This window comes from Dermacentor variabilis, unplaced genomic scaffold, assembly GCF_050947875.1.
Source record: "Dermacentor variabilis isolate Ectoservices unplaced genomic scaffold, ASM5094787v1 scaffold_20, whole genome shotgun sequence".
Classification (NCBI taxonomy): Eukaryota; Metazoa; Arthropoda; class Arachnida; order Ixodida; family Ixodidae; genus Dermacentor; species Dermacentor variabilis.
The window spans coordinates 3071124-3091082 of NW_027460368.1; the positions used below are offsets into that span (position 1 = coordinate 3071124).

The following is a 19959-nucleotide window of genomic DNA, read 5'->3' on the forward strand; positions in this document are numbered from 1 at the left end:
GTCCGGTGACCACACCTCCATTGGCCGCGGATGCTAGTTTCCCGGCGGCGGTGAGGAAGAACGGCGTCGAGAGGACGGAGAGCGACGGAGACGGCTATTTGGTGGCGTCAGACTCCGGTCAGATGCTGGCGAATCGCTGCGTCTTGTCTCGTGTGAGAAGTGATCCCTTGGAAGCAAATCGGTCGTCCGCAGGTCATATGAAGTACGGGTTCTGGGTGGCGAGAACATCGATGGTGTCCTACGTGATTGACGGGCTTGGCGACAATACCGAGCTATATGGCCTGTGGAACCGCAGTTGTAGCACACGGGAGGGTCGCGGTTCACAGCGTCTTCCTCGAAACGAATGGTTGACGGCTGCGGGGGGCGAGAAGGTTCGTGGTCATGTGGATAACGTGTCTCTGCTGCTTGCTGAAATCCGGTATATCTTTCATAAGTCGCGTCGTGGTAGTAGGGTCGGTGCTGTTCTTGTCGCGGCCTGACAGAAGACGCAGGGCCTCGGGGGTAAAAACGCGGCTGCTCTCGTTGTGGCCGAGCGTCTTAAGTAGGGCCCCTGTCGTAAAGACGTGGCTGCTGTCGGGGCGCGAGTTCATAATCCTCAGTGCCCCTTGCCGCAGGATACGGGGAGAAGGATGCCACGTTTGGCTCAAAATCTGGTGGTAGGCGGAAGCTAGGAGTGCTTGGAAGTGTCACTTGCGCGTGCAGGCTGAGCTCTTCCCGAACTATTTGTCGTATCGTTGATGCCAGATCGAGGCGCTGGTTGCTGTCCACGCTTGCAACTGTGGTCACATTGGCTAGCCTGCCAGACTTCGGCGTGATGCACCTCGTCTTCAGTTGCTCGAAAGTACGACAGTGCCGAATGATGTCAGCGACGGAAGCCAGGCTGTCTTTTGCAATGAGGAAATTGTAAACATCCTCGGCAATTCCTTTTAGGATGTGCCCGACTTTGTCCTCCTCGGACATTACGGAGTCCACCATCCTACACAGTTTGATTACTGCCTCAATGTAGGTCGTGCAGGTTTCGCCTTGTACTTGCGCACGCTGCAGTAGCGTCTGTTCTGCCCTTTTCTTTTTCGTCGCGGAGTCGCCGAATCGCTCTTTGATTTCCTAAACAAATCTTCCCCATGTTGTGAATGTTTCCTCGTGGTTGTCGAACCATACCAACGCAGTATCCGTTAGAAAGAACACGACGTTAGAAAGCTGAGAAGCGCTGTTCCACCTGTTGGCGGCACTCACCCGGTGATAATGGATGAGCCATTCCTCGACGTCTTCGTCCGCTCTTCCGGCGAAGGGACGCGCATCTCTCAGTTGCAGAACAGAACTTGTCGGGGCAGCAGTTGGAATGGGCCGTTGTTCGTCTGCGTCGTGGGACATGTTCAGCTCCGGTGAATTCGGTGGGAGTCCAGCAAGGCGACGGCTCCGTCGAAGAACTTGTGGTTCAGCCTCCGTCTTTGGGTGTCGATTACCCCGCACCTTCCACCACAACTGTTACGAATAGTTGCGGAGGAATGGTTTTATTTACAGGAGAATTGGACGATGATGGTAGCGTGATCGTAGCGCAGCCCGGCCTCTCAAACTCCTCGTTCTCTTCGTCTTCTCTTTCTTCTCTTCTTGTCCGTGCCTTTCGTATCTGATACAATATATATATATATATCGCGGACAACATCAGTCCCTTTCCACGTAAGTATGAGGCTCGGAGCAGGAGGTATGGCGCTTCAAAGTAACCTGGGGCCTGACGAACCAACCGACTGAGCTATCTTTCCGGGCAACATCCAAGGGTCACGAGTTCAAATCACCTGTTCTCTTCCTTTTTTTTATCACTGTACGGGAACTCTCCTATAATATATATATATATATATATATATCCGTCCGGTATAACCGAGCTCAGATTGGTCCACCTTGACTAATCAAATAAGGCACCACTGTAGGTTAAATGAGGCGTACAACTCCTGCGGGACCCGCCGTGATTGCTCAGTGGCTATGGTGTTAGACTGCTGAGCACGAGGTCGCGATATCGGATCCCGGCCACGGCGGCCGCATTTCGATGGGGGCGAAATGCGAAAGCACCCGTGTACTTAGATTTAGGTGCACGTTAAAGAACCCCAGGTGGTCGAAATTTCCGGAGTCCTCCACTGCGGCGTGCCTCATAATCAGAAAGTGGTTTTATCACGTAAAACCCCATAATTTAATTTTTAATTTAACTCCTGCGGGGACGGTAGAGTATCCGCCTCCCGTGCAAGAGCACCGCGGTTCAAACCCCAGTGCGTCGCAATTCTCCACCGGAAAATACCAAAAAAAAAGAACCGTGTGTTGAGAAAATTGCACAAACAGGCCTGGAGTGCGGCCTGATCCCGGTGACCAGAACCGGTAACGCACCCTCTCACCAGAGCAGGATTGGCCACCCTGGTGCAGTACTTGGCCACAACCTCCTATATGAATACAATAATCAAACCCCGGCCCTCAGTCCCCAGCAGCTGCGAAGCAACTGACCACGGCGGCGGTCAGATCTGTGACGCTGCAGAGGGTGCTAAGAATACCTGGCTCCGGACAGGCCGCCATTGGAATCTGAACCTGGCAACGTTTAATCTTAGAACGTTATCTAGTGAGGCGAGTCTAACAGTGTTATTGGAGGAATTAGAGGGTAGTAAATGGGATATAATAGGGCTCAGTGAGGTTAGGAGGACAAAAGAAGCATATACAGTGCTAAAAAGCGGGCACGTACTGTGCTACCGGGGCTTAGCGGAGAGACGAGAACTAGGAGTCGGATTCCTGATTAATAAGGAAATAGCTGGTAACATACAGAAATTCTATAGCATTAACGAGACGGTGGCAGGTCTTGTTGTGAAACTTAATAAGAGGTACAAATTGAAGGTAGTACAAGTCTATGTCCCTACATGCAGTCATGATGACCAGGAAGTCGAAAGCTTTTATGAAGACGTGGAATCGGTGATGGGTAAAGTCAAAACAAAATACACTATACTAATGGGCGACTTTAATGCCAAGGTAGGCAAGAAGCAGGCTGGAGACAAGGCAGGGGGGGAATATGGCATAGGCACTAGGAATAGCAGGGGAGAGTTATTAGTAGAGTTTGCGGAACATAATAATATGAGGATAATGAATACCTTCTTCTGCAAGCGGGATAGCCGAAAGTGGACGTGGAGGAGCCCGAACGCCGAGACTAGAAATGAAATAGACTTCATACTCTGCGCTAACCCTGGCATCATACAAGATGTAGACGTGCTCGGCAAGGTGCGCTGCAGTGACCACAGGATGGTAAGAACTCGAATTAGCCTAGACCTGAGGAGGGAACGGAAGAAACTGGTACATAAGAAGCCGACTAATGAGTTAGCGGTAAGAGGGAAAATAGAGGAATTCCAGATCAAGCTACAGAACAAGTATTCAGCTTTAACTCAGGAAGAGGACCTTAGTGTTGAAGCAATGAACGACAATCTTATGGGCATCATTAAGGAGCGCTCAACTGAAGTCGGTGTTAACGCCGTTAGACAGGAAACCAGTAAGCTATCGCAGGAAACGAAAGATCTGATGAAGAAACGCCAATGTATGAAAGCCTCTAACCCTACAGCTAGAATAGAACTGGCAGAACTTTCTAAGTTAATCAACAAGCGTAAGATAGCGGACATAAGGAACTATAGTATGGATAGAATTGAACAGGCTCTCAGGAACGGAGGAAGCCTAAAAGCAGTGAAGAAGAAACTAGGAATAGGCAAGAATCAGATCTGTGCGTTAAGAGACAAAGCCGGCAATATCGTTACTAATATGGATGAGATAGTTCAAGTGGCTGAAGAGTTCTATAGAGATTTATACAGTACCAGTGGCGCCCACGACGATAGCGGAAGAGAGAATAGCCTAGAGGAATTCGAAATCCCACAGGTAACGCCAGAAGAAGTAAAGGAAGCCTTAGGAGCTATGCAAAAGGGGAAAGTAGCTGGGGAGGACCAGGTAACAACAGATTTGTTGAAGGATGGTGGGAACACTGTCCTAGAAAGATTGGCCGCCCTACATACACAATGCCTCATGACCTCGAACGTACCGGAACCTTGGAAGAACGCTAACGTAATCCTAATCCATAAGAAAGGGGACGCCAAAGACTTGAAAAATTATAGACCGATCAGCTTACTGTCCGTTGCCTAAAAAGTATTTACTAAGGTAATTGCAAATAGAATTCGGAACACCTTAGACTTCTGTCAACCAAAGGACCAGGCAGGATTCCGTAAAGGCTACTCAACAATAGACCATATTCACACTATCACTCAAGTGATAGAGAAATGTGCAGAATATAACCAACCCTTATATATAGCTTTCATTGATTACGAGAAAGCGTTTGATTCAGTCGAAACCTCTGCAGTCATGGAGGCATTACGGAATCAGGGTGTAGATGAGCCATATGTAAAAATACTGGAAGATATCTATAGCGGCTCCACATTCACCGTAGTCCTCCTCAAAGAAAGCAACAAAATCCCAATAAAGAAAGGCGTCAGACAGGGAGATACGACCTCTCCAATGCTATTCACAGCATGTTTACAGGAGGTATTCAGAGGCCTGGATTGGGAAGAATTGGGGATAAAAGTTGATGGAGAATACCTTAGCAACTTGCGATTCGCTGATGATATTGCCTTGCTTAGTAACTCCGGAGACCAATTGCAATGCATGCTCACTGACCTGGAGAGGCAAAGCAGAAGGGTGGGTCTGAAAATTAATCTGCAGAAAACTAAAGTAATGTTTAACAGTCTCGGAAGAGAACAGCAGTTTACGATAGGTAGCGAGGCACTGGAAGTGGTATGGGAATACATCTACTTAGGGCAGGTAGTGACCACGGATCCGGATCATGAGACTGAAATAACCAGAACAATAAGAATGGGCTGGGGTGCGTTTGGCAGGCATTCTCAAATTATGAACAGCAGGTTGCCATTATCCCTCAAAAGGAAAGTGTATAACAGCTGTGTGCCACCAGTACTCACATATGGGGCAGAAACCTGGAGGCTTACGAAAAGGGTTCTGCTGAAATTGAGGACGACGCAACGAGCTATGGAAAGAACAATGATGGGTGTAACGTTAAGGGATAAGAAAAGAGCAGATTGGGTGAGGGAACAAACGCGGGGAAATGACATCTTAGTTGAAATCAAGAAAAAGAAATGGGCATCGGCCGGACATGTAATGAGGAGGGAAGATAACGGATGGTCATTAAGGGTTACGAACTGGATTCCAAGGGAAGGGAAGCGTAGCAGTGGGCGGCAGAAAGTTAGGTGGGCGGATGACATTAAGACGTTTGCAGGGACAACATGGGCACAATTAGTACATGACCGGGGTAGTTGGAGAAGTATGGGAGAGGCCTTTGCCCTGCAGTGGGCGTAACTAGGCTGATGGTGATGAGGTATGTCTTCTTTTCGGTATTGCTTTACATATTTCGAAAACGATTTTTGGTTTTCTCTCAAGTCCTTGTTTAAATTAACAAAGAAGGTATCTTTCGCAGATTTAAGTGTTGCTTTCAATAGATTATTTATCTCTTATTAGATTAGCTTAGATTATTATTAGTTAGTAATGTTTGTGAGGAAATTCGAAAACCGCAAGCCGTCACGCGCACAACACAGGCCACACAAATTGATTGAATTGCCACTGAAACCTGGCTGTTCCTCCGGTGAAATGGTCCAAGTTTACGGGATCGGGGCTACATGGACGGTTCGCATTTCTTTCCGCCTCGCGGTTTTGGCGGGCAGCACGCTTACGGGACCGGTACTAACGGGAGAGCGGAAAGAAAGGAGATACGCAAGCGCTTGGAACGCCGACAAAGAGAGGGCAATGCGAACGTAGGCATGGTCGACGCGGGTCGAAGTGTAGTATCTGTTCTTATCAGCTTAATATCTAGTACGGGTTATATTTAGACCTAAGATATTAAACTTATTTTTGCAGAGAGAGAGAGAGAGATGCAAATTAGAGAAAGGAATGGAGGTTAACCAGAGTTAAAACATCCGGTTTGCTACCCTGCACTAGGGGAAGGGAAAGGGGAGTGCTCAAAGTCTACTTCAGCGCCGCCGCGTATCGGCCTGGTATTACTCTATCTACGGTATCAGCCCACCTATGGGGGGAAATTCTCGATCTACACAGCTCGATAGACGCACGCAATTTTTTTTCAGAATCTAGCCATATACAGCTTGGCAGTATTGTGCGATAATAGAACTAACGTTGAGGAAAACACCTAGGCCAGACGGCCTTGGTGCCGCGTTCTACAAAGCTTACGTTGATGAAGTGGCACCCATTTAGCATGCAGTCATCACGGAAGCGTACGAAACGAAAGAAATGCCACTTTTTTTCCCTGCTGCTCACGTCGTGCTGGTTCCTAAAACTGACGACCATGCTAAGCTGCTATCTGCGGGGGCGTATCGTCTAATAACGCTCACAAATACCGACTACAACATTTATACGAAAGTGTTAGCAAAACGACTGCACAGCGTCATCAAATTTCTTGTTGTACCACACCAAGCATGAGACATAAAAGGACGCTCTATCTGTACAAATGTGCAAGTAGGCCGTAGTATTCTCGGGTGCTATGGCATTTTCAGCAGTCGGGTAGCTGTGTTGGAGCATGACGTAGGGGGGGGGGGGGGCAAAGGCATTTGAACGTGTGTCGCATGAAGCTCTTTTCAGTATTCTTGAACATGTAAACATAGGTATTGGTATTGCGATAGGTATTGCGATAGTCGATTGCTTAAAGATGGTATGCAATGGCTGCATTGTAAACATTGGGGTGAATAAGAATCTAACTGATAGTATTAGGCTTTGATCATCAATTAGGCAACGTTGTCCATTGTCCCCTCTCTGCAATTTATATAGAGCCTTTCTATTCACCTCTAAAAAGGAATGAAATAATTTTAATGGTTATTATCTTGAATCGTCGCATGTTAAAGCGTTTGCATGTGCTGAGGATGTGGCAATCTTTTGTACAGATCACTAAATTGTACAAGAGTCGATAAGCGATGTTATTAGATATTTCAGGCAAACCGGCGGCAAGATAGAGAGCCTTTCTATTCACCTCTAAAAAAAGGAATGAAATGACCTGCCGTGGTTGCTCAGTGGCTATGGTGTCAGGCGGCTGAGCACGAGGTCGCGGTATCGAATCCCGACCACGGCGGCCGCATTTCGAAGGGGCCGAAATGCGAAAACACCCGTGTACTTAGATTTAGGAGCACGTTAAAGAACCCGAGGAGGTCGAAATTTCTGGAGTCCTCCACTACGGCGTGCCTCATAATCAGGAAGTGGATTTGGCACGTAAAACCCCATAATTAATTATTAACAAAATAATTTTAATGGTTATAATCTTGAATCGTCGCATGTTAAAGCTTTTGCATGTGCTGATGATGTGGCAATCTTTTGTACAGATCACGAAATTGTACAAGAGTCGATAAGCGATGCTACACAATTGCAGGCAAACCGGCTGCAAGATAAATAGGGACAGGAGCATCGGCTTTTGGCTAGGAAGCTGGAACGTCACACCGCAAGCCATTGGAAATCTACAATGAACCATGCCCCCTTGGAAACATTAGGGTGTGCCTCTGGAGCATTACTATTGTAGCACGTAATACTGGGAGGACGAGACGTCACGTGTAAAAGAGAAAACTGGAAGGTGGCAAGGTGGTAATTTATCAATGTTTGCAAAGGCAACTGTTTGTAGTTAATTTCTAATCGCCAAAGTATGGTATGTCCTCCAATTTTCGTCGATGACTCGTGCGAATTTACAGAAAATGCACAAAGTGTTTGCCGTTTTTATCTGATCCACTTAGAAAAGGGTCAGCCGAACTAATTTGTTTCGTCCTGTTCGAGATGATGGCCTTGGATTGCCGCATTTGTTCTTATGACAGATTGTTTCTCGTTGTGTCTTCTTACGGGACCAAGGTGATTTATTTTTGTGTATGATGTTCCAGGTGTGCTTGAAAGATGCTTTGACTGAATTTATTGTGTCTAGTGCATAACCTCTAAATTATGGGGTTAAACGCTACTTGCGGGAGGTAGTCTATCCCTTTCGAATACTAAAAGCTCAGTTTTCACTGCAGCGCCTGAGCACAGTAACAAGAAAGACATTTTACAAGGATTTAATTGAAGTTATGTTGCCAGTGCCTTTGTACAGAATGATATACAATGGAGGTCCAGGACAAGATGTACTAAAGATAGTTAAAAGGATGCTACTGAGACCAAATGCAAAGTCATTTTTCTTTAGGTTGCATACATTTACCGTACCGGTCAAAACATTGGTTGCCCACAAAGGAATATTTGTGCCCTGGACGACAAACTGTGTTCTTTGTTAGAAACCGGTGACAATCGAGTACGCCTTTATTGAGTGCCGGGATTCAATATTTTATTGGAACGCCTTGCAAAGAGCTCTTATAAAGCAACTGCTGATAACAGCACAGGGTATACGTTTCCTGCCGGTAGGCCTCCACGGTCTTTGGAAGACACGGATGGCGGTAACACATGCTGATGTCAACGTGTGCTCAACACGAGACAATTTTGTTTAAAGCATCGTTTTCATAGGTAAGATATATCGCGAAGAGGCAGGACTACATAACTTGTTGTGTGTTCTAGAGGAATTAGCGAAGTTCAAGGAATTTTAGCTTGCCACGTTGATCCATGTAATCGAACTTGTTTTTATCTTTGTGTGTCATTCTGTTAAAAAATAAAGGGGGGGGGGAGCATCATAGCTCAGTGGTAGAACATTAGACTGCATATCGAAAGGTCCCCAGTTCAAACCCGCTTGCCCCGTTGTAGTGATTGTATTACTAAAACGGGGCACCGTTGTTCACTTTCCAAAGGGAAAGCACATGGAGGTCTATCTACACAAAACTGCGTTTTGGATACGACATCTGGCAGAAATCTCACACTCTACTTACGCAGAAACAAAGTACAGCGTACTAAATGTTGTCTTCTATCTTTCATATTGTACCTAAAGCCCTCAAATATACGTGTATAGTTACGAAGCTTTCGCAGAGAAAGATTGGCCAACTGCACGATGTTGCAACAACAGTGAAGCAGACGATGCTGAAGCTCCTTTATAGTAGATGGTGCTGTAGACTGTTCTCCCTAAATGATATCCATGGTACAATTTTGTGTTCTGAAATGTGATCGCACTAATGAAGACACCCTATAGGATCACTAACACTACGATGACCCGACACTGTCGGCGACAGCGTTTTTTCCCTTCATATCGGCCCCTCTATAACACTGTACCGACGCCGACAATTTGCCGACGGTCGGCGGAGATCTCGGCGTGACGCACTTCTCTGGTTCAACGTTCCGCGATGCTATCTGCATACGTTTCAATTAAATTTGATGAATATATATATATATATATATATATATATATATATATATATATATATATAAAGTTGTTCGTCGACCTATCGCTTATCATGGATGACGGTGCTTCCTATCCATGTGCAATCGTCAAAGACGCTCACGCAATATCAAGCCGATGCCTAGGGCCGCGGCCGCTCGCTTAGCCACGGTCCGCGCGTACAGTTCTTTTGTACGAAGCGCGGTTGACAGCGCTGCAATACGACAGCGCATGAGCGCAGTCACGTGGTTTTACTTCATATTTCACGGCTTTCTTAAACGCCGAAAAAAGAAAAATGGCCACGCTGCGTGCACGTTGCCACAAAAAATTAGATTGGTGGTTTTCGAATGCCATCTACAACGTAAGGGAACGCACTTGGCCCTAAAGGGAAGATTAAACAATGCATAATTCATATTAAGTAATTAACTAATTAAGCGCAATATAAAAACACCCTAAAGAGAGCCACGTGACGACAAATCATGTCTTCGGTTTCATTCAGCTCGGTTAAACACTTCTTAAATCCTTGGTTCCAGTTGCGCGATCCACCCTGTATAGGCGGAGCCCCACCGCACCACAAGGGTCACGTGACTCCCGCAGATGACACTCTCTCCAGGGTCAACCCTGTTCTCATTGCACCATATTCATGATGGGGGCAATTTTTATTACAATATCTCGAGGATTGGCTCACAGTACTGCTACACTATCGCCGAGGTGGGCCCAGTTCACTCGACGGGACTCGAAGCAAGTAGATCCGCCAAACTCGATAAAGACGGCAAATAATGATTTGCTTAGATAAAGTACTTATGCTCCTAAAGATGATTGTTTGTTGCAGTGAGGATATTTAGGTACCGCTTGCTGTTTTATTGTATAATTGCGTAGAGGAGAACAGCCTGCTCATGGGACAAGTGTGGTACTGTAACAGATGGTTATATATACGATTCGTAAAGCTCTTTCATTAGATCCCATCCGAAACAGCCACTGCCTTTGGGCATGTGGCTGTTTCGGATGGGGTCTCCTTTTACAACCGCGAAGTTGCAGTGGCGCCCTCTAGCGTGCGACGTCACCATGAGAATAAAATGAAGAGTATGACGGAAACTCCAAGGTCAATTCACGAGGTGGCGGAGGCGAGGCGGAAATGTAGCACTGAGCAGCGGCATTCATTGTAGTCGTGTGATTAAGCGCGACCACATTTCACGGCGCTAAGCATTAGTTGATGAAAATTATGCATCTCACATTTGACAAATGGAAACATTTCAAAAAGTACAGACAATGTCATTGGAATGGAAAATGTGAATTCACAGGTTGTTTGCTTCCATTCGCGAATAATTGCGAGTACGAACTCCGCAGGCTTTCTGAAGTTTCCTACTGGCGAAGCGTGCTGAGATATGCCGAGATGGTAGTACCGTATTTAACACTGGAATTTCGTCAAAACTATGTTATCCATAGCCTTAGAAAAAAAATGCCGTATTATATGTAGTAGTAACTTTATCAGATTTGATCAGTAAGTTTATTTTTTACCTGCCTTCTGGCTAAATATAATATTTTAGCTACGTCTCCAGTACAAGAAAAGAAACTATAGGTAGCTGCGGGCTGTGTTCAAATTAAAGTCCGGTTTTTGTGAATTATTTCAATTTAATGTTATTTTTTTCTTTACTACGAAATAACAGATGTGTGTTGGTACTAAGGACACATGCATATGGTACTTAGTTACATCTCTGGGTTGGCCTATTGCTTCGAATTCGTGCAAACTCTCAAGGCTCTCCAGTGTAATACGTGCCGTTATGAGGGCTATAAACACACATGGCTGTGTTCAGGTCAGACTGTGACGCGATCTTGAGGCGAATATTCTCCCTCATACCCTTCATTTGTACCATTGTGTACTATGTATATGCGTTGTGATGTGAGCTGGCGCAGTAGACGACTTCGCGGAAGAAGCCTGGAACGACAAACGTTTTTGCTACCGAGAAGTTGGCCCCGCAAAACGTAGATGGCACTACCATGCATCCACAAGGCGTCATTGCAAGACGTTTGGGCTTTTATGGCAGCTTCATTACCATGTGTGCATAAAACTAGGAAACTAGTCTTCTCAGGTGGAGGCATTGTATGTAGTTGGAGGTTGGACGCCGATCAGAAAAATGAGATGAAAGGAGTTTTATTGTGAACAAGGCTCGCGTGAGGGAGACGAAACGTCGTATTATTTCGCATTTTATTGCACTAGCAATTATATGGACACTCTAGGTGAACTTCTGCCGTCGCCTTCAGCATCGCCGTGAGGTTCTGTGTTAAGTCCAAGGGCGATAAAATCGTCGCCGCGCGCAGTATACTGTGTGTGCGAGTGCATGCGTGCGACGGTGAGCCGGCGATTGAGGCTCAATCTCGCGCACGCAAGACAGGAAAGCGGGAACCAGCCTGCCGTCCTCGATCGCGCTCAAGCAGGATGTCGGAAGGAAATGTTTTATAGGGATAGCATCTATATGGACACTCCAGGCGCATTTTAAAGCGAAGCTTTCTTTACCTCTTCCTTCGTCTTTCCCACTACTGCTGCTGCTGTGGGCTGCTGTCGCGCACACCACGTCGGGGGGTGGTTCTGAGCGTGTATCTAGATGACAGGCACGAGCAAGAGAGGAAAGGCGACGGGAGAAACTCGTTTTCACCCTACTGCGTCGAATGTGCACAATGGCCTCTGGAGCTCGATCCCTGGCCGTCACCAGATTAGCCGCTTGACAGCTGTAATCATCCGTGATTCCCCTCAGAATAAACTGTGGTGCTTGCATTTATACTAACGTGAGAGGCCAGATGGGACGCAGATATAACTGTAGAGAGGAGAAGAAGAGGGGAACAAGGAGAGGGAGGAGAATAGGAAGTTCCCTTATAAGAGAGGGGGGAGGTGACGTGATGAGGCAAGGAAACTCCACTATTATGCGGCAGCGGTTGCGAGTAAACAGGATAAACTTAAGTTCAAGGTACGGTACTGTACGTTGCTGCTATTTCTGAAAAATAAGCGCGATGCAAATCTAGCAAGCGGACAATTTACGCAGTTCGTGCAGAAGCAGAGCCGCATTAATTAAAGTGCACCGCAGGGTCCAGGTGACACTACGGAAGCGGTCGACCGTCAAATCTGGGCCCGCCGCATTAGCTTTGTGGCTATGGCATTGCTAGAAGTCGTGGATTTGATCCCAATCACGGCAGCCGGATTTCGACGGGTGCGAAACAGAAAAGGCACGTCCACTTAGATTTTGGGACACGTGAAAGAATATCACGGTATCAAAATTAATCCGGAATCCGCCACTACGGCTTGTCTCATTATCCAAGTGTGGTTTTGGTACATACAGCCCCATAATCCAATTCAAGTTTAATACTTCTGCCACAATGCGATGTGCCATGTGAGGAAATGACAACGCTCAACCCTCTCAGAGGTTATAAATTATGTCGCACAACGCCCTAAGCAAACACCTCTCCCTGTGTGGTCTGTGTACTACGCAGACAAACAGAAGTGGTGCAATGCACGCAAGGTAACGTATAACATCTACTCATCACTCTCGTGTTAGCCTAAACGTTGAAGAAATTAAGCTTTAGCCCTCAACATTTGCCGCTAATTATCGTCAATCAAACCATCCAGCACGGAGAGTTTCGCTTGCATCGATTCCCACAGTGCGTGGGATCTGCATATTTTTTGCTGTCGCTGTCGCCGTCATGTTCCATAAAACGTCTAAGGGCGATAACACTGTCGCCGAGCGTCGTATGCTTTATGTACGAGTGAAAGCACGCGAGGGAAGCCGATAATCGCTGCCTACTCTGGCGCGCACGAAGGAGGAAAGCGGAGAGCAAACGCGCCGTCTTCCGTCGCGCGAAAGGTCGTGGGCGTTGCGAGGGAGGGAGGGAGCGGCGGCGGCGGCATTGTCCTGACCGATCGCCTCAAGTGGAACTGATGATCGCTTCTCAATCTTGCGTGCGATCGGGAGGAATGCGGGGAGGCAGCACGGCAGGGTGAAGTGGTTGGCTTCGACTCCACCAAGTGCGTACTTTGCATGGCCGTGCGCCATCGCGCGCCATCACAGGCGCCGTATCTTTAAAGCAATCTGCAGAGGGCTCATATCTTTGTGCGCGCTGTATTCTCGTCACTTTTGCGCTGAAGCGATATACAGCACGAAGGTCACTTTGTTCGCTGCTGCTGTTGCCGTGTTGGCGAACGCTAGCGTTTTTAAAGCGAGCGTTCGCCCTCATCGAGAGTGGTGTAGTCAGGATTGCTTGTGCGCGCTGACACCATGCTTTTTCATTCACTAGACGAATATTTTCAAGTTTATACGGGTGATAAATCTACTACCTTTACTTCGCACAACTGTCTACCAATTTGCTATCGCCTTTCCTGCGAAACTGCGAATGCTTTCTTTCTGGTTTTAGCTTCATTGAACTGAGAAAAGTTCCTTTCCGTTTCTGCACCGGAACGAAAAAAAAAACGGTTTTGGTTCACGCGCAAAAATTTTCTATGCAACGTAACAATTAAAATATAGTATTTATTTTTCCCAATCAGTGAATTATGAATTATGAGATTATGCAGAAAGTTGGGCTAGTTGGTGTTTACGCATTTGCTGTGACATAGTTACTAGCGCTAACAGATATATCTTTTGTGCTCAACAACCGTTTAGTGCCTTTTGAAGTCCTACATTTGTTTGCGCCCTGCGCATCTTCAGCCCGCTATGCCACACTGATAACAAAGCTTATGCGCTCCGAATGCGGGCACAAAGTCCCCCATCTGCAGCTCTGCCTCCGAGTCCCCACCGTGTCGTAAGCTAGTGGATGCAACAAATGGGAATTGGCTTTCAGAGCTCGAACTCATCCGGCGGTAAGATGGACTGAGTTCCTGTGGGCTTTATGTGTTCCGTCGTTGTGCGCGTGGAAACGAGCTTGCTGCAGCAATCCGGCCCCTACGTCTGCCAAGGTGAGGTATCTTGGAGGTTGCAATATGCTTAGCAAGGTTCATGATGTGCTACAACATGTCCCAAAATTTTGTAATGAACTAAATGAAACGCGTGCCTCTTTATTAGGTCTTGTTAGAAAAATAACCAGTCGTTCGAAGCCTGACGAACAAAGTAGGTTTATTTCGGAACTAGCGCTGTGTCCTGTCCCAACTTGTTTTCCGTTAGTCTTGTTAGCGCAAGCAACTATGTCTCTGATGATTCGCAGTGCCTTGAGTTAAGACACTGAGCATGATCTCAGAAGCAGCACGTCATCGAGTTTACCCGTTTTATGGGTGATGTAATTAGTTTGACAATGTCGTTTATGTAGAATAAGAACAGCAAGGGGCCCAGTACACTTCCCTGAGGAACGCCCGAAGAACCAGTTATTTGTGAAGATGCGGCGTTGTTTAGGACGACAGACTGTGTTCTTCCGTTTAGGTAGTTTCGTATCCAATTTTGAACGTTTTCGTTTACATTTAATGCAGCAAGCTTTACATCTAAGAGCATGGGACACAGTACCGAAAGCTTTTTGAGAATCAATAAAAACCGCTTCTACCTGACTACTGTTATCAATGGCTTTGGATAAAAAATGCTGAACTTATATTAGTTGCGTGTTGCAGGAATAACCTTTTTGGAATCCGTGCTGGGAATGTGTAAAGAAAGCGTTTGAGTCAATCAATGCAAATATGTTACCATATAAAATGTGTTCGAATATTTTGCAACATATCGACGTTAGTGAAATCGGCCTATAGTTTTCTGTGAGTTTTCTGTCGCCCGATTTAAAAACTGGTATCACGCTTGCCGTTTTCCAATCTTGAGGGATGAGGCCTGTTTCAAGGGGAAGCTTATAGATGATCGGTAAATACGAAACAATTATCATATGGCACTCTTTAAGGACCACTGGGGATATTCTATCAGGTCCGATTGCTTTTGTTTCATCTAAGTGGTGTAATAAAGAATCGACGCCACTAACATCAAATTCAATGTCTGGCATCATATCGCCCTGATTGGCGTTGTTCAAAAGCGAAGTCTGCTCCCAGGAGATACCTGCGAAAGCACGGATTTGAAGTACTGGTTAAAGCATTCCGCCTTCTGATAGTCTGATGTCACGGTTTTGCAGTTACTAGATAAATATGGTATAGGTTATTCTTCTTTTCGGTTTTTTTTTACATATTTCCAAAACGATTTTAGGTTTTCTCTCAAGTCCTTGTTTAATTTAACAAAGAAGGTATCTTCCGCAGATTTAATTGTTGCTTGCAATAGATTATTTATCTGTTATTAGATTTCATTAGATTATTATTAGTTATTAATGTTTGTGAGGAAATTCGAAAACCACAAGCGGTCACGCGCACAACACAGGCCACACAAATTGATTGAATTGCCACTGAAACCTGGCTGTTCCTCCGGTGAAATGGTCCAAGTTTACTGGATCGGGGCTACACGGACGGTTCGCATTTCTTTCCGCCTCGCGGTCCTGGCGGGCAGCACGCTCATGGGACTGGCACCACGGGAGAGCGGAAAGGAGATACGCAAGCGCTTGGAACGCCGACCAAGAGAGGGCAATGCGAACGTAGGCATGGTCGACGCGGGTCAAAGTGTAGTATCTGTTCTTATCAGTTTAATATCTAATACGGGTTGTATTTAGACCTAAGGTATTAAACTTATTTTTGCAGAGAGAGAGAGAGAGAGAGAGAGATGCAAATGAGAGAAAGTCAGGGAGGTTAACCAGAGTTAAAACCTCCGGTTTGCTACCTTGCACTAGGGGAAGGGAAAGGGGAGTGCTTAAAGCCTGCTTCAGCTCCGCTGCGTATCGGCCTGGTATTACTCTATCTACGGGATCAGCCCACCTATGGGGGGAGATTCTCGATCTACTCGGCTCGATAGACGCACGCAATTTTTTTTTTTTTTGAGAATCTAGCCATATACAGCTTGGCTGTTTTGTGCAATAACAGAACTAACGTTGAGGAAAACAGCTAGGCCAGACGGCATTGGTGCCGCGTTCTACAAAGCTTACGTTGATGAAGTGGCACCCATTTAGCATGCAGTCATGACGGAAGCGTACGAAACGAAAGAAATGCCACTTTCTTTCCCTGCTGCTCACGTGGTGCTGGTTGCTAAAACTGACGACCACGCTAAGCAGCTATCTGCGGGGGCGCATCATCTGATAACGCTCACAAACCCCGACTACAAAATTTATACGAAAGTGTTGGCAAAACGATTGCACAGCGTCATCAAATTTCTTGTTGGACCACACCAAACATGAGACATAAAAGGACGCTCTGTCTGTACAAATGTGCAAGTAGGCCGTAGTATTCTCGGGTGCTATGGCATTTTCGGCAGTCGGGTAGATATGTTGGAGCACGACTTAGGGGGGGGGGGGGGGGCAAAGGCATTTGAACGTGTGTCGCACGAAGCTCTTCTTAGTATTCTTGAACCTGTAAACATAGGTACTGCGATAGTCGATAGCTTAAAGATGGTATGCAATGACTGCATTGTAAACATTGTGGTGAATAAGAATCTAACTGACAGTATTAGGCTTTGATCATCAATTAGGCAACGTTGTCCATTGTCCCTCCTCTGCAATTTATATAGAGCCTTTCTATTCGCCTCTAAAAAGGAATGAAATAATTTTCATGGTTATAATCTTGAATCGTCGCATGTTAAAGCGTTTGCATGTGCTGATGATGTGGCAATCTTTTGTACAGATCACGAAATTGTACAAGAGTCAATAAGCGATGCTATTAGATATTGCAGGCAACCCGGCTGCAAGATAAATAGGGACAAGAGCATCGGCTTTTGGCAAGGAAGCTAGAACGTCACACAGCAAGCCTTTGGAAATCTACAATGAACCATGCCCCCTTGGAAACATTTGGTTGTGCCTTTGGAGCACTTCTATAGTAGCGCGTAATACTGGGAGGACGAGACGTCACATGTAAAAGAGGAAACTGGAAGGTGGCAAGGTGGTAATTTATCAATGTTTGCAAAGGCAACTGTTTGTAGTTAATTTCTAATTGCCAAAGTATGGTATGTCCTCCAAGGTTTGTCGATGACTCGTGCGAATTTACAGAAAATGCAGAAAGTGTTTGCCGTTTTTATCTGATCCACTTGGGGAAAGGGTCAGCCGAACTAACTTGTTTCGTCCTGTTCGAGATGGTGGCCTTGGATTGCCGCATTTGTTCTTACGACAGATTGTTTCGCGTTTTTTCTTCTTGCGGGGCCAAAGTGATTTATTTTTGTCTATGATGCTCCAGGTCTGTTTGAAAGGTGCTTTGACTGAATTTATTGTGTCTAGTGCATAACCTCTAAATTATGGGGTTAAACGCTACTTGCGGGAGGTGGTCTATCCCTTTCGAATACTAAAAGTTCAGTTTTCACTGCAGCGCCTGAGCACAGTAAAAAGAAATACATTTTACAAGGATTTAATTGAAGATATGTTGCTAGTGCCTTTGTACACAATGATATACAATGAAGGTCCAGGACAAGATGTACTAAAGATAGTTAAAAGGATGCTACTGAGACCAAATGCAAAGTCATTTTGCTTTAATTTGCATACATTTACCCTTCCGGTCGAGACATGGATTGCCCACAAAGGAATATTTGTGCCCTGGACGACAAACTGTGTTCTTTGCAACGAAACGGTGATAATCGAGTACGCCTTTATTGAGTACTGGGATTCAATATTTTATTGGAACGTCTTGCAAAGAGCTCTTATAAATCAACTGCTGATAACAGCACAGGGTATACGTTTCCTGCCTAAGGCCTCCACGGTCTTTGGAAGACATGGATGGCGGTAACACATGCTGATGTCAACGTGTGCTCAACACGAGAAAATTTTGTTTAAAGCATCGTTTTCATAGGTAAGATATATCGCGAAGAGGCAGGGCTAGATAACTTGTTGTGTGTTCTGGAGGAATTAGCGAAGTTCAAGGAATTTTAGCTTGCCACGTTGATCCATGTAATCGAACTTGTTTTTATCTTTGTGTGTCATTCTGTTAAAAAAAAAGGGGGGGGGGAGCATCATAGCTCAGTGGTAGAGCATTAGACTGCATATCGAAAGGTCCCCAGTTCAAACCCGCTTGGCCCGTTGTAGTGACTGTGTTACTAAAAGGGGGCACCGTTGTTCACTTTCCAAAGGGAAAGCACATGGAGGTCAATCTATGCACAAAACTGTGTTTTGGATACGACATGTGGCAGAAATCTCACACTCGACTTACAAAGAAACAAAGTACAGCGTACTAAATGTCGTCTTCTATCTTTCATACTGTACCTAAAACCCTCAAAAATACGTGTATAGTTACGACGCTTTCTCCGAGAAAGATTGGCCAACTGCACGATGTTGCAATAGCAGTGAAGCAGACGATGCTGAAGATCCTTTATAGTAGATGGTGCTGTACACTGTTCTCCCTAAATGATCTCCGTGGTACATTTTTGTGTTGTGAAATGTGATCGCACTAGTGAAGAACGCTATAGGATCACTCACACTACGCTGACCCGACACTGTCGGCGACAGCGTTTTTTTCCCTTCATATCGGCCCCTCTATAACACTGTACCGACGCCGACAATTTGCCGACGGTCGTCGGAGATCTCGGCGTCGGTACAGTGTGACAGAGGCACGGACACGAAGGTAAAAAAAAACGCTGTCGCCGATAGTCGGCAGACCTAAATCGGTGTCCGGTCGTTCAAGTTCGAGTGAGCCTTTACGGGCATTCACAGAGGCTAAGACGGCAGCAGCGCTTTCGTAACCAGCCATCGCTGGCGACCGACAACCGCAAACGCGGTGTGGGCCGCTGCCACCAACGCCATTCCCGCAGCCCTTCCACCATCATCATCACCATAAAAATAAACATAATGGCCGCCTGCAGGCACTGGAAATTCTGGTCTGTATTTACACATGCGCCACGCACAGATTCGCGGCCGCGCAGCTAGATGGCGCAGTCCGCTCCGAAGGAAGCACGAGAGAGCAGGCAGGCTGTATGCCCGCATCAAACATGACGGGTCCCGGCGGTGGCAATGCAGTTTGTCGCCACATTGCTTCAATGGTAATCGTACTAAGGTCGGTATTAGCATAGAAATGTCTCCGGCGGGAATTTTTTTCCAGTTCTTTAAAGTCACTTCTCTTCGGGCGCGAGTGCAGTGCCAGGACGACCCACGGCGTAGGGGCAATAGCAATCTTCAAGCACTCTTGCGATAAAAATAATTGGTTAAGCAGATCTGACGCACTTGTCTGATTCAACGTTTGGCGACGCTATCTTTTAAGGTTTCAAATAAATTCGATTGAAATATGTAAATATAAGCCGTGCGTCGACCTACCGCTTATCAGGGACGATGGTGCTTCCTATCCGTGTGCCATCGTCAAAGACGCTCACGCAATGTCAAGCCGATGCCTAGGGCCGCGGCCGCTCGCTTAGCCACGGTCCGCGCCTACAGTTCTTTTGTACGAAGCGCGGTTGAGAGCTCTGCAATACGACAGCCCATGAGCGCAGTCACGTGGTTTTACTTCATATTTCGCGGGCTTTTCTAAAACGCCGAAAAAAAAAATGGCCACGCTGCGTGCACGTTGCCACAAAAAATTAGATTGGTGGTTTTCGAATGCCCTCTACAGCGTAAGGGAACGCACTTGGCCCTAATGTGAATATTAAAAAATTGGAGGACGCTTAAGC

At 46.2% G+C, this 19959-nt stretch overlaps 1 non-coding gene and 1 pseudogene across 1 annotated transcript; both read left to right on the top strand.

Moving 5' to 3' along the window:
- Positions 1–5828: 5828 nt before the first annotated feature.
- On the top strand, positions 5829–6028 carry LOC142568547 (U2 spliceosomal RNA). The gene has a single exon (XR_012825456.1). It is a non-coding gene; the product is annotated as a U2 spliceosomal RNA (small nuclear RNA).
- Positions 6029–15874: 9846 nt separating this feature from the next.
- On the top strand, positions 15875–16082 carry LOC142568552 (U2 spliceosomal RNA; annotated as a pseudogene).
- Positions 16083–19959: the final 3877 nt, after the last annotated feature.